This window comes from Tympanuchus pallidicinctus, unplaced genomic scaffold (assembly GCF_026119805.1).
Source record: "Tympanuchus pallidicinctus isolate F22 unplaced genomic scaffold, pur_lepc_1.0 scaffold3, whole genome shotgun sequence".
Classification (NCBI taxonomy): domain Eukaryota; kingdom Metazoa; phylum Chordata; class Aves; order Galliformes; family Phasianidae; genus Tympanuchus; species Tympanuchus pallidicinctus.
Genome location: NW_026294747.1, coordinates 101,198,595 through 101,210,693, shown reverse-complemented (window position 1 = coordinate 101,210,693; position 12,099 = coordinate 101,198,595). Strand labels below are relative to the sequence as shown.

At 44.8% G+C, this 12,099-nt stretch overlaps 1 long non-coding RNA gene across 4 annotated transcripts in view; it reads right to left on the bottom strand.

The window, feature by feature from the left end:
- LOC128086095 (uncharacterized) overlaps positions 1-12,099 on the bottom strand; it is a 155,317-nt gene that overhangs the window by 118,170 nt on the left and 25,048 nt on the right. For 3 of the 4 annotated variants that reach the window (XR_008209230.1, XR_008209229.1, XR_008209231.1), the window contains exon 2: positions 67-258. The exons of the other annotated variant lie outside the window; for it this stretch is intronic. This is a non-coding gene — a long non-coding RNA (uncharacterized LOC128086095). The remainder of the gene's footprint in view (positions 1-66; positions 259-12,099) is intronic. 4 annotated transcript variants of the gene reach the window in all.

Genomic DNA, 12,099 nt, shown 5'->3' with positions numbered 1-12,099 from the left:
AGAAGAAAGAAACAAGTCCTGCTCGAGTGTCCCTGACATGCCACCTTTAAAAGTGGATTTACTTACTGGTCTCTGCAATAGAGGTGCTGTATGAAGTCTTTGATGTCCATCAATGAAGGCTGAGCAGAGGAACTATTCAGAGAAGATATCAACTTGGAGTATTAAAAAGATGCTGGACAAGGAGTGTCATGTTCATGATTCCAATAAATGTTTCCTATGCCAATCTCATATATATCATAGGGAGCATATTCAACCAACCTGACAAAAAACGCCAAAAATAATAAGAGAGGAGCATTAAAAAACAGAGAGAGGACAAGTGACAATTTGGGAATTACACTTGGAAATTGCAATGCAGTCTCCCACTATGCAGGTGTTCATGTTAGTCCTTAAAACCTCTACTTATTGTCTTCAAACAATGAGAATGGCTACAGCATAGCAAACATTGCCAGAAAGTGGAGTCTGGAGAAGAAGAGAAACACTGGGAAATACAATCCAAATTTACTTGTTTCAAGTCCCACAAAGGCAGCATTTATTTCTCTTTCCTTTACTCAATGTTGAAACATTCATTTCCAATTTAAGCAGCATTTCATTCCTTTCAGCGCTTCTTTCTGAGGTGGCATTTTTCATTTAACAAGGAAGTTGCATGGAATCATAGAATTATAGAACCATAGAATCCTAGAATGGGCTGGGTTGCAAAGGAGCACAATGCTCATCCAGTTCCAACCCCCTGCTATGTGCAGGTCACCAACCATCAGACCAGGCTGCCCAGAGCCACATCCAGCCTGGCCTTGAATGCCTGCAGGGATGGGGCATCCACAGCCTCCTTGGGCAACCTGTTCCAGTGCCTCACCACCCTCTGTGTGAAAAACTTCTTCCTAATATCCAATTAAACCCCCCATCTCAGTTTGAAACCATTCCACCTTGTCCTGTCACTATCCACCCTCATAAACAGTTGTTCAAAGGAAAAAGGACGATCACCCCAAAACAAAAATTTTCAAGATGAAGCACCACAGATCAACCCAAACTTGAATTTTCCCAGAGAGCCTATTAAAACCTTTGGGTTTGTGTTCAAAGCTCCACTTCTTCTAGTTCAGTACAGACAACCCATTTATTTTCCGAGGTCCATTTGCACAGGTCTGTTTGACCACCATATCCTTGTTTAGTGCTGCCAGTTCCTCTGCATCTATCACAAGTGAGGTGACTTTATCCTGGAAGAACATGAGGAATCCCATCAATTTTTATACTAAGCAGCTGGTTACAACTACTGTGAAAGATAGGAAGAGCTGAGAGAAGGCTCTGGATGGGACACGTGGTGAAGGGCATAGTATTTTAACAAGCAGGGACATGAAAGTGTAAATCTTGGTCAAACTAAGTCTGCAGCTGTTCTGTCACTAGAGGCTGTGAAGGGTTGTGTTAAGGACTATTGAGTGGGGGCTGTTATGGTTCTGGCTCTGCCACTGCCTTGGGAAAGCTTTCTCTTCCTTCTCTACCCACACCCCCCCACACGATAAGCACTCCAGACTTTCTTCAGCAATCTTTTTTTTTTTTTTTTAATGTGAGTTCTCAGATATCACATCCTTGGGAGAGGGAAGGAGGGTTAATTGCATTTCTCTAAAAAATTAGGAAGTTAAGCTTATCTCTCTGCTGGCATATGGGAAGCTGTGCATCCTGGATGAGTGAGCTGATGTGAGATGGTTTCTAGGCAACTTCTGCAAGCCACACTGGAAGAAGAATATGAAGCAAAATCAGAAACAAACTCAAACTGGTCAACAAAACAAGCAGCAGCTACTCCAAACGAAACCAACTTTGGCTGACTTGCAAGGTTCATGCAAGGTCTTCTGTGGAATTGTTAAAGAGAGAAAGACTGGTATCCCAGAGTCAGTGCCTGTAGTGAGCCACATGGCAAGTGTATTTGTGCAGATAATATACATAGCTTACATGTGATGAGAAGCCCATCATGCCACAATTGTGTGACTACATGACTCATCAACAGCTGAAATGCCACAGCCACTCCAGGAACACCAACCTGAGGACACTCGAGGGCTGAGGTGATGTGATTGACTCCTGCTCTTTTCGAATGGAATATAATAGAAACATGCAGGTTGGAAAAGCCCTGTAAGATCACCAAGTCCAACCACCAGCCCATCCCCAGCATGCCCACTAATCATGACCCTCAGTTCCAGATCCACACATTTCCTGAACGCCTCCAGGACAGTGACTCCACCACCTCCCTGGGCAGCCTGTTCTCTTTCCAAAAGAATTGTCTTGTGCATTTATCAATTTTTTTTGGCTGTGATAGAGTTGATTTTCAACATAGAGCTTTGGTGTTTTGCATTTTGTGATAACGTTTTAATTGCTGCAGAGAAATGCTGCATCTAATGTTAGACACCTGCACAAAGACCCTGTATGAGCAATCTACAAGTCTTCACCATTGGAGAGGAACAGGATAGCTATTTCCTCTCCATTGATAATGAAGGAAGCTCCTAGGAGTGCCCAGTACTGGGAGGCTCTCAAATGAATACTTGAGGGTGGATGTTGGGAACAGAGGTCATAATTAGTAGCCTTGGCTATAACATTCAGGTTTAACATTGAAACATTTAACAGAAAACGATAATATTGGTTTTCTGACGAGGCCTCACTGTTCCAGTGACAGCATCCAGCTGTAGAGGCACAGAACCTTTCTCCAGTTCCCTTCTGCTCTGCACGGTGACTATCCACAGCAAGAGGAGCTGCTTACCTGCAGCAGTGGAAGTAGGACAGGGCATCAGAGAGAACCGAGGCCCATCTCACCACGACAAGGCAGCTGTTGCCATTCGCTGGCATTCAGGTCGCGTGGTGAGTTTCTAACCAGCAAAGCCCTTCACAGTCAGTGATGCAAAAGCACGAGGGCCATCGCCTCCTCCCTCTCAGAACTGTTACAGGTTCGATGCCTTACAGCTGTATGGATCACCCCTGCATGCTGCTGCAGAGGAGATGACCGTGAGTTCATAAAGACGTGCTGTGAAATGCAGAGGCTGGTCTTGTTGACACCTGTCCTTCCAAACCCTCACTCCCACTGCGCTTTTTTTGGGCATACTTAAAATTCCCTTTCATGTCATTGGCTATTTCTCCCTCCTCCCTCCCACAGGTTAGGTTAAAAGGGGCAGGAGGTCCTTTTCCGTATTGATTTGTTTTCCTGACCTTTCAGATTCACACAGAGAAGATCAGCAAAATGGCACTGGAAAAGGAGCAGGACAAAAGCGCAGTGCTTGCTCTCATTTAAAGAAGTAAGACAAACACGAGACTTAGCATTGAGCAGAAAATAAACTATCCATGGGGGAAAAGAAAGAAGCTGCTCTGACAGAGAAGGGACTGCAACACCAGCAGAGCAATCTGTCAACACGCAGTCAGCCTGCAAACAGCAGTCGGGAGCTCAATGGTTTTTTCTTCCTCTTCCCCCTTTTTTTTTTTTTAACAAAATCTAATTTAAATGGCTAAATCCTATTTCAAAATAAAAGGAAATCAGATAAATTACTTCTAATCCATGATATGCACACCCTGCTATTAGCTGTTCCCACTATGGCACATTGCGTGCAGTGCTGCTATAAGTGGGGTGGGTTGGGACAGACAGAAAATGGACGCCCAGATTGCTGGAGTTCCCCTGACATTTCCTCCTGTGTGCACTGTGGTGGTGCAACCAAATTCTAAAGTGGTCAATAACATCTTTTTCTTGCTTAACTCCACCCATCCATTCAGTACAGGTAGATACCCATCTTCCCTCCCGTGCCTCATTGCACTGCTTTGCCTAGCTGTATTCCATGGGAAAAGTCATATGGTGACTCTTACAAAGATTTTACCAACCTTGCAGGGACTTGGTGAGGATTAATTAATTGCTTATTCAGAGCTTTTATATCCTGTGATTAAAAACAGTATAATCACAATAAAACCAGATTACATAATTATCAGAATCAGTTATTAAAACCCGAGGTAAAGACAATACAAGCTTCCTACTAAAAAAATTCAACACTACATTCCAATCCCACCCCTGCTGAGAGACATAAGAAATGAACCCAGGCTAAGTTCTGTGGTGAGAACATTAGATCTCATTAAAGCCTGTATAACATCCTCTTTCATAATTACGCTGAAACAAATTAGGACCAGTTTAATTCTGAAGAATCCAAAGGATCCCCATCCATTCACGTGGCAGTGCTAATCCACTTTCAATTCACACGTTAGTTAATTCACATGCAGTTTTCCTGTGCATGAGCAAATGCTTCCTCTGAAGCAACACCTCCCATTGCAGATGTTCACAGCGCAGCTTCCATCATCTCTGTAACCCTGTGGATTTATGTGGCTGGACATGAGTGGTGGTTTCTGCAAAGCCTCACACATCTGGGATTCAGCATCCTGTGTCCAGTTTTTGCACCATGAACACCTGCAAGCCTTCAGAACCTTCAGGATGTGCCCTAAACAAGAAACAACCTTGGTTTTGCATACAGTTAAACCCAGATTGCCTCCAGGGATTCATTTAAGATAGAGGGAGATTTTCTATGCTGCTGATGTATTTTGAAGCTAAGGCAGATCCATTCAGTGCAAAGCAAACCTTTGCAGACACGTCAGCGTACCTTGCACAAGCTGTAGATTCAGAATCTGTTAATTTTGGGGGATGGGCAGCAAGCTGTGTACAGTTCTGAACATGTGTTATCCAAGCTCCTGAAGCACCCAGCTAGCAAGATGACAGGAGAACAAACATTTTGTAATGAAATTTATTTTAACTGCGAGACCAAGGGGTCACGTGTGCCTCTCCCTTTAGCCTTAAGGATACTAAAGGTATAACTAATGTCATTTTCATAGCCATGGCTATGGAAAGGAGGAGCTTTGTCTTTTATCAGATAGTTGTGCTCATTTTCAATGGCCTTCTAAGCTACACTACCATGAAACAGGGGAGCCCATTTTGGTGAGACCATGATGCTGTGTAATCCCTTTTATGGACTGTATGGCCTGTTACCTCAAATGTTAACCTAGATGTCAGCAGAGAAGAGATAAATCCCATGGAAGTCTGGCTCTGTAAACTCAATCCATGTTCGTGACACAAAACAGAAGCTGGGTGGGAGGGCCTTTGGTGTGCTGTCCAGTACTCCACTTGGCACAGCTCAATAATGAACTTAGAGGCAAGTGCGCATAAAGCATAAATTCATGCACCAAGCTAGATGTCAGGATGGCAATGTTTCTTTCTTTTTCTGTGTTTTTTTAACAAATCAATAAAAGCAGTTTTGCATGGTTCGTGCTTTCAGTGTCTGCATGACAGATCAGAACAAAAGAATTTGCTCCTTTTCTCCCCAAAAAAAGGAAAAGGCAGACAACTACAGCATTCTCCTGCTTGGCTTCCCTAAGTTGTCCACTGTGTTGTCCTGTGTTTGTATGGAGGCAAGTTTTGTGCAGCTCTGCATTGGTTTAAAGGCTGCACGGCAGATAAATTAGGTAAGAATAAATGGGGATTCTCCATGCTGGGGTGGCTGCAGCTCCCCCAAAGCAAGGAAAGAGGTATTCCCTGCAGGAATGAACCCTCTCTTCCTGCCAGGACCATGGGATCTGCTGCACTAGACCAGAGGTGTTTGCCCACACCCTGCTGCACACCTGCTTTGTTGGGGATGTGAGCGCCCTTGAGTTAAGTCTGACCCTCATCTGGTCAAAAGTCCCACTGCCTCCAAGCAGCTTGGGCTCACACTGTTAATCCCTCTGTGCATTCAGGAGCACAGAGCTCAGTGAATTGCACTCTTTCTGAAATCCCTAGCTAATGAACTAGAGTATGATCTGCCCTGAGCTCCTAGATGGAGAGTTTTTTTCCAAGTCTCCAAAGTCCTTAGCAAATTTAAACTTGCTTGGATTCCTATTTATTTATTCATTTATTTATTTTTAAGGGTGGAACTTTGCTGCTATTTGTCTCTTTTTTTTTTTAATCTTCAGTAATGGGTTGTTTCTGAATAGCTGCTTACAGCATTGATTCCTTCTCTCTGCCACACAGGGTGAATATAAATTCTTTAATAATGCACTAAGACTTTGCTGCTGCTCTGCTAAATAGAATCATAGAATCGTAGAATGGCCTGAGTTGAAAAGGACCAGAATGATCATCTAGTTTCAAGCCCCCTGCCATGGGCAGGACTGCCAACAACTATACATACACTGTCTGCTGTTTGTTGGCCTTTGGTCAAAAGATGCAACAAGTGAGCACAATAAATTTAAGAGAAGGGAGAAGAGAGTTCCTTTGGATGTGGAAGTGCAGCGACTTGCAATTTCAAACCCTCCCTTCACTGCCTCAACCTTCCGAACCTGCACCCCCTCTTGCCTTCCAGGACATCAGCCATCCTGGAAGAGTGCAGAAGCCAAACGAACAGCAGCTGTTAAACTTTTGCAAGCGCTCCAAGGACAATCTGCTCCATTCCAGACCACTTGGGGGAAAAAAAGACCCTTACATTTTTCAAGCATACATTATGTTTTTAAAAGACCACACACAGTCCAGAGCTTTGAAATGATACTGTGGGATTCTGAAGATATTTTCTGGCCATAATGATTGATGGTGCTGCATCAGAGCCCTCTTTGAAGAAATGAGGTGAAGCCAAATGGCTTTGGCAGGAAGGGGAATGGCCATCCAGCGATATATCCAGACAGCAGGGCTGAAGCAAAGACCCAGCCATCACTGCCCAATGTTACAAATGCCAAAATTACAACGGGGTTAAAAAAAGATTGCCTTATCAACCAAGTGTGCAAAGGTGCCTACTGGACACCAAGAGCACAGCTTCCTCAGCTCTCCATGCCCAGCTGAAGAACAACCCAGACAGATTTTCAGTAGAGATACCATTGAGATTTGATAGCAGAATTACTCACCAGCTTAAGCCAGAACATGAGCAGCTGTCAGCGTGACACTAAGCTCCCAGCACTGCTGAAGACCCTGACCTGTGCTTACGTCCTGTCCTGATGAGAAGTGATAACTTCTTAAAGCACGGCCCCTTTTCAAACAGTGTCTGAAAATCCGGGTTCTCAATCAAGAAATCCACTGACCCACCTCTGCATCTGAATAACCTGTCATAAGAGATTCTTTCTGCAGCTAGAGATTTTTTTTCCCCAGTAAATGTTCCCTCCCTAATATCTTATGCAAGCAGAGTTTAATGCCGATCCCATGCAGCACCTGCAAGCCATCTGGAAGATAAACAGTGACACGAATGCAAGCAGCCCACCCTGAAGTATGAAGAGGGAGGATTATCTGAGCTGCAAGGCAGAGCACAGCTCTCAGCACCATCCTTTCAGCATTGTCCCTGAGCCATAATTCTTCTCCCAGCCCCAAGCCTTCCCTAGCACCAAGCTGGTCTTATTCCACTCATGTCTGCACAGCCATAAGGCCAGGAGCATGTTCTTACTGCTGGTGGAAACAGTGAGGGGATTTTCCTACTTTCTGAATCACTATAGTGGCATTTTACCAAACTATGTCAAGGTCATTTTATTTGCTAGTTTATTTGCTAGCAAAGAAAAAAAAAAAAAAAGAAGTACTCATTGAATTCAGTGAGACTGGGCTTTGGCTGCACTTCTTCCAGTACGCTAAATGTCACCACAGAGGGCAATGGCAGAGACTGGTCTAAAACATGCGCAGGGACCCCAGGGACACGGGTGGCAGCTCAGCCCTGGTTCTGAGCTCCTTCCTGCTCTGCTGTGCAGCTTGGAGGCTTAATGAGCACTTATCAATTCAGCAACTTATTTTTTTGTTTTGTTTGGTTAAATTACACAGCACTGTGCTGTGAGCTGTTGCTGTAACAGGCCTGGTTGAAAGGCCTGAAAAGCAGATCCACAACAATCTGCTCAAACTCAACTCAACATTAAAAATGACTGGAAAAAAATACATCTAGAATTCATTGTAACGTGCATACTTTTCTCTCTTTCCTGTTCCAACTTCCCTGCTTTTTCTTGTCCGTTCTCTCTCCATATATTTCATTGCAGCCCTTACAAGGCTGCTCAAGGTCTTGACTTCTGCTTCCTGTGCTGTGCCTCCCATGTTCAAAACCCCAGTGTGGCAGCAGCAAGTGAAGCAGAGAGGTGACTCCTGCACATTTTTTAGGGTTTCAAAATCTCATGGCAGCCCGCAGCTCCTCACGAGGGATGGAGGGGCAGCACTGAGCTCCCGGAGCTGCATGGAGCTGTGTCAGAGAGAGGCAGCTGGGGGCTAGGGACAGGTCTCTGTCGGAGCATGGTGGGCTGCCTCAAATAGGGTTTGCGTTTTGGGTGGGCTGTGTGGAGCAGGGATTTACACTTTCCAACTTGCGCTATTCTGTGCTTCTATGAAAGTGGTCATTAAATCACTCATGGAAGGAAATGCATGCTTTTCCTTCCAGTCATAAGGACTTTTCAAAAGCAAGAAGTTGCCAAAGGAGGGGAAAGACTTTTTTATCATTGTATCCCAGTGGGAACAGGCGGGACTCATCTCACTGTTCCCATTGCAACACAGAAGTCTGCCACTGAGCTGTTCTGCCTTGTGTCTGTCTGTTTATTGAAGAAAAAAAAAAGAAGACCAACACAGGCTTGTGGTGCCATGATCAAGCTGAGGATGAGAAGGGACACGGGACCGTGTGAGTTTCGTGTATGCTGATTGTCCTGGAAGCTTATGGTCACTGTTGCAGAAAACTGAGGTGGGAGAGCTTTCTTCAGGTGGCTCAGTCCCAGACAAGAATCCCTCAAACATTTTTGCTTAATGTGCCATCCAAGGAGAAACCACACTCCTACAGTAAAGTACATCAGCAGAAGGGGATCCCAAACCCCAAGACAGCCAGCACAGCAAAGAGGCTGAAAGTGCTGGATCCTCAACACAGGACCAAGCTCCCTCCCTGCACCCACAATCCCTTGGTAAAAGCTCCCCACCACACCAGTTAATTTCCCATTCCTCGGGTCAGGAGAGGGCCTGGGAGCAAGTACACAACTGGGCTGCTCTCTCCTAAGTGTCAAGAAGGGACCATAGAGCCCCCTCTACAAAGGCAGCCCTCAGCTGCACACACATCAGCCACCCACCAGCCAATGCTGCAGCAAAGCAGCTCATCCAACCAGTAGCACTGCACCCCCAGAGACCTAATTTGCAGAGGCTGTGAATAATGAAGTGCACCTCAAAGACCAAAAAAACCCCACCAAACTATTAAAAACTTCTCTTTTTGTAAGGGCTCTGCTGTACTCCAACAGTCATCCCATTTCACATCTTCAACCCAGGGGTGAAGGTAAGAGTCAGTCTCACTGCCCAGACATCCCCTTGCAACAGCAGCATGGCAGAGCTGCCGTCTCTCCTTCATGTCTGTCCCCCTACAGGCTCTTCCAGCCTCTACCTGCAGATCTCCCACAGCACAAGCAGATCTTAAAATCCCAGCATACTGCACCCACAGCAGCACATCCACCAGAGCTCACTTCTACTGTCAGTCACAAGGCTTCACCTGGGAGCTGGGAGGGAACAGAACCAGGACAGCTGACCTAATCTGGAAGAAAGGATATTCCATACCATATGACTTCATGTGGAAAAAAACCTTGAAAAATGGTGGGGAACTGGATGGAGGAGCAGCCACTGCTTGGGAACTGGCTGGACGCTGGTCAGCAAATGGTGAGCAATTGCTTGTGCCTCACTTGTTTTCTACATACATAGATATATATACTATCATTACTATGATACTTTTGTCTTCTATCTTGCCATCTTAGTAAATACTTTTTATCTCAACCCATGAGTTCTACTTTATTGGCACTTTTTCCTATTCTCTCCCCCACCCCACTGGGAGAGGGGAGTGAGAGTGAATGGTTGTATGGGACTTTGCTACATGCTGGATTAAACCACAGCATGTTCTCCACCCACATCTGCCTCTACCAGTGCCACAAGATGCCAGGCCCATGTTCCTCAGCAGGACCAAGGGAAGAGCCAGCTGTGCCCTCTTTTCCTTCTTAGCAAGCAGCAGACCAGCTCTCCAGGTGCTTCTGGCAGGGGACAAGCAGAGAGGGCAGCAAAAAGGCCACTTACCAGCCCTTCAGATAAAGGCTGGATTTGGAGAGATGGGTAGGACATGGGGAAGCCTGTGTGTTAATGGTCTTGTTCGCTAGGACCAAAATGGTGGCCTGCTCCTCCAGAGCGCAGCTCCTACTCGCCTAGCTTTGACAACACAGCACATGTGGTCATGAAGGAGCACCCTGACCTTGAGCTCAGGGCCTTCCTCAGCCTTGGCCCAATGCATAGGATTGCTATGGGACCTCATAGATCTACCCTGACCCTTTGCTGCCATGTGAAGGAGACTGCATTGCTCCAGACACTCAGTAGACGCAGCCCCAAAGATGCCTCTTAGCAAAAGACACGCAATGAGGAAAAGTATCCTACAGACACCTTTTTTTTCCCCCACAGCGCCTTTCCCACCTCTGAATGCAACAGTTAATCATGATTGCTGCCTCTGATAGGCACTTAGTGATCTCAGTCTTTTGGGTAATTATTCCATCACCTGTGTGAAGCAGACTGTAACGGCCCAGGCTATAATGGAAAGTGTTACATGGAACACTTTAATGGCGAGGGGCTGCTGAAATCTTAAATTGATGGCTATGTGTGGTGAAGTCTCTTAAATAATGTGAAATGCCCTTTTGGCTGGAAAGGGCTGGATGAACCTATGGTTGATAAGTTGTTAAATTACATCCTATGGCTGGCTGCTCATCTTGGGAAGGGACTGAATGATAAGTGCACAAATTATTGTTGCTGCATGGAGTGGAACTATTTCCAACCGAGAAGATTTGATAAAAGAGAAGTTATTTATCATGATTAAAACCAGTACATTTGTACTTCTCCACATTGAGCAGATTCTGAACTGGCAATCACTTTCCAGAACGGTACCTGAGCCTGATTTATGTGGCTTTATGACTCTTCTAACAGATGGGTTTTTCTCCTATGCAGAGAGAAGATCTAAATATTTGAATTGCCATGTTTCTCAGAATTACTTTCTCATTCATTGATTTCATACTTTTTCACATCCTGTTGTCGTATTTGACTTTTCCTTAAAAAAAAAATAATAATAATCAGGACAAACGAGCAGGAAACTGGCTGCTGCATGCAATGGTGGAGAACTTTGTCTTCTATGGCTTCACTTGGGGCTGCGATACAGACAAGGCTTAAGTTATTTCCAGGAGATTGGCTTCTCAGTGGTGGGGGAGATTAGGTTGTGGTCAGTTTTGTTACCAGAGCCTGGCTGACTTCAGAGCCAGCCCCAACCACCCCAGCTGCCAGCATCATCCACCCCTTGGATAGATCAGCTTGAATGAACTTGGCATCAGCAAATACGAGTTTCATAAAATATAATGATGATGTTAAACTTATAGTCCTGCAAGATAGCTAAACATGCCTGTGAGAAAAAACAAGAATAAATCTTAATACTTGTGCACGACTACATGAAATCTGGCCTACTGAACTAAAACCTCTTTCCAGTATTTCATGAAGCATTGTCATGGCTGACATTCAACATTAACTTACAATTTTAATACAATAGTAGCTATTTATGTAAATACGTTGGTGAACACCTTAATCTAACTTTCCATCTACAGTAAATCTTTCAATACATTCTTAGCCTTGACCTGAAGTTTTCCAAGACGATTTGAGCACCGGTGTAGGCATTTCAAACTAACATACCTTCAAAAAAGGGAAAAGAAATTCCACCTATACCCATACAAAGATAAAGCAGCAGTAGTTAGAACAGTGATACTTTCCAAAGCCCCGCGAGTGCCACCACCAAAGGGAAGAAAACATTATCCTGTGCTGACATGATCAAATCTAGCAAGACCCACATCCCATGCATTTGTAAAGCTTTCCTCTCTTGTGGTACAGGGGCACAAACACTATTGCAGATTATACAATTTGATATATTTTCCTCTCTTTCTCTGCTTCTCTGGCACTGGAATAGGCTCCCTAGAGCAATGGTCATGACTCCAAGCTGCCTGAGTTCAAGGAGCATTTGGACAACACTCAGACATCGAATTTTGGGTGATTCTATGTGGAGCCAGGAGTTGAACCTGATGATCCTTGTGGATCGCTTCCAACTTGGGATATTCTCTGATTCTATTACTATTTATTTGTTA